The sequence below is a fragment of the Puntigrus tetrazona genome, chromosome 21 (assembly GCF_018831695.1).
Source record: "Puntigrus tetrazona isolate hp1 chromosome 21, ASM1883169v1, whole genome shotgun sequence".
In the NCBI taxonomy this organism is placed as follows: Eukaryota; Metazoa; Chordata; class Actinopteri; order Cypriniformes; family Cyprinidae; genus Puntigrus; species Puntigrus tetrazona.
In genome coordinates, this window is record NC_056719.1 from 17887887 (window position 1) to 17891022 (window position 3136).

Sequence of the window (3136 nt, forward strand, 5' to 3'; positions counted from 1 at the left end):
AGAAAAGCCATGACAGCGTCATTATTTTCTCTACGTCAGTATTGCCCAAACAAAGTATTTTCATATCACTGACAAAGGTGCTTAGATATTTTACATTCAGTCAAATGTTTTAACATTCATGCTTGACTGGCTTCAAGCATACGTTTGATAAACATGTTTATTTTTAACACTACATTTGAAAATGTGGTTTATTACGTTACTGAAAAATGTTTGTTTTCCGTATCATTTATCAGTGTTAATAGGTGCCCGGTCTGACCTGACAATACCAGGAGCGCTGAACATACGCTCCCGTTGCTCAAAGGTCCTCAGCTCCTAGTTGCTATGTAATGCATTAATAAAAACACTCCATCTGTTCAAATGCAAGTGCCTGAGTCTGGAAAGGAGAACGGAAGGTGTTCGTGAAGTTGAGACGTTTTTGCAAGAAAACGAGGCGGAAATGAATAAATATGCATGAAGGACAATAGAAGGTGGAAGGAGTATGAAACTAAATATGTTGAAGATCAAACCAGATAAAAAAGGATCAAAGGCGGGACGACATGGGTAACCTGTTTGTGTGTATCTTTTAAGCATTTCTTTGATGTTTTGTCCTTAGTATTTCAAGTTTGACTTAACTTTTGATGTAAATCAAATAAACATTTCAAATAGTCTAAATGTTTTTATTACTATTATTTTGACCAATTCCATTTACACCGGTATTAAACTGTAAGTGCTTTTGGGTAATTCATCTCCTTTATAGAATTTATGGAAATGGGATTTTTAATGCCAAAAAAGAAAGAAATATAAGGAAGGTTGAGAAGACGGGGTTTTCAGTCAGCAATAAAGGTTTGTGTTTTATAGGTCTATGTTTTTCCTCAAAATGGTATAGAGATGTATTTCTTACAGTATCAGCAAGAGGAAATGAAATGATGGCGATTCATAAATAGATTAGTCTTTAGAAAGCATACAGTTGTTACACGATCAGATGTACTTAGAAACAGAGATCACGGTCTTCTTCATGACTTTTGTGTGACGTTCAGTTTCACACGACGTTAACGAAACGTAAAACAGGCGGAAGCAGGAGTACCTCACATCTTCGGTTTATTAAATGCTATTGAATATAATTGCAATGTGCTTTGTGAACTTTTTATAATCTTACGGCTCCATCTCAAGGAAACATTTTCTTTCTAAAGTATTTATTTGATGAAAAGCACTGAATCTAAGCAGAAGACAAAATGGTCCAAAACGCATTCATTTTAACGTGTTTCATGTTAAATGTGCTATGCGTGAGAAATCAATGAATTAAATGCATGCAAAGTGTATTTAATGCTTTATTTGTATTTAAATGTTAAAATAATGTGATTATGGAAGTTCATGCACACAAGTCTGAAATTGATCTTCAAAAACTTTTATGAATAAATAAGCCACATAAGTATATGTATATTTATAAATAAAACAAATAAGGTTTCCATTGAAGACAATATTTGTCTGAGATACAACTACTTAAAGAAAATCAGGAATCTGAAGGTGCACAAAAACACTATTATTGATCAAATCAAAAAAAAGTTCTTAGCAATGCATATTATTAATCAAAATTGTAATATATTTTAATATAATTGCATGTTAGGTAATGTATAAAAATATCTTCATGTAACACAATCTTTGCATTTTTCTTTTATGTAAAAAGTAAGTCGAGTTTTTCCCCACACAATATATTGTTCATTTCTCCAAATACAGCTGAGCTCTGCTGACCGCCGCCGTCCTTCATAGAACCAAAGAAAAGAAGACTGAAATGACCGCAACGTCTGTCAACAAACGTTTCTTAAAGAGATTTGGTGAGATCTGCTTTCATGCACACATCTGCCTTGAGTCCCTGAGCGGTGGTTTTCTTGGAGCAGAGCTGAACGTCCAGCGGAGGGCAGCAGAACTCAAGCTTTCCCCGAGTAACAGGATCTCTGGTCTCAGATGAACGGAAGTCAGGGTCATATTGATTTTCATAAAAAGCTTTGAGTAATATTGAGTGACTCTGACACCGCAGCCACAATATGATCAAAAAAGCCACATGAAGAGAAACGGCTAAATAATAACTAAACGTTTTATTAAACAAAAATACATACAAAAAATAACTAAAGGGGAAAACTACTGCTATATCAAACATTTGATTGCATTTAAGATTTTCGTAAAACCGTGAATATCATTTTCAGCTTTTTCAAATACTATTCATTGTATGTTTGTGCTTTTGGAAGATGATCTTTAGCCTTTTCAAATGAACAGTTCTCTGGGCCACAGATCACAGCAATCAAAACAGTAGTATCATTCATTATTAACCCGAAATTAAATCACGTTTGCTAAAAAAGAACTACCTGTTGAATAACTATATTGAAAACAATCCGATCAGACTAAAACCTGCTTTGAACTGTAGGCGGCGCTAAAGGACCTCTTCACTTTTTTTTCCCAGAGTGCCAGATTTATAAAAGGCACAGTACACCAAAAACCTCAATTCTGTCTCTCTTGTTGATCCAAACCTGTATATTTTGCGAGATATCTGAAAGAACGCTGACGGTACCCATAGACTTTCAGGTGAAGAGGTACTATGAAAGTCAATGGCTGCCGTCAACTCGTACGGCTTTAGATCAACGTGACAGAATTTTCCTTTTTCGAGCTATTCCGTAAAAAGGTCCCGAAAGATCACGATCATAAGAAAAGCGTAAGGGTGAATAATAAACATCTGATTTATTAGAGATACTCTGACGGGACAAGACTTTGGTACATCATCCGCACCGAATCTTTAGTTAACAGAATTACAGACTCAACATTCATAAAAAAAAAGCTTTAAAGTCCTCGTACCTCCAGGCTTTGGTAAATAAAAAGAATGGAAGTCGTTGTGAAATAAAACACGTGTATAAAATCAGAACACAACTACGTATTGCACTTCGGTTCGGTGACAAGAAACTACAAAATAAAAGACATTTCTGGTCCAGTGTGATGAAGTTACAGTAAATGTGCCTCGGACGCTCCTTATCATAGCAGAAGAATAAAAGTGACAAATGAGTTACTGTTTAAAACACAAAACGGTAAAATAACAATGTACCAATTAAAACTTGTGCGGCGGTTCAAATTAAAACAGAAGTACAGACATCTGTGCGAGGAAACTGGCTAT

The 3136-nt window shown here is 35.0% G+C and overlaps 1 protein-coding gene across 1 annotated transcript in view; it reads right to left on the minus strand.

Annotated features, from left to right (window-relative positions):
• Window positions 1-2684: 2684 nt before the first annotated feature.
• LOC122326388 (serine/threonine-protein kinase 10-like) overlaps window positions 2685-3136 on the minus strand; it is a 39591-nt gene continuing 39139 nt past the window's right edge. The window contains 1 exon segment of the mRNA XM_043221248.1: window positions 2685-3136. This exon segment is cut by the window's right edge and continues 391 nt beyond it. The gene's annotated coding sequence lies outside the window, so the exon portion shown is untranslated.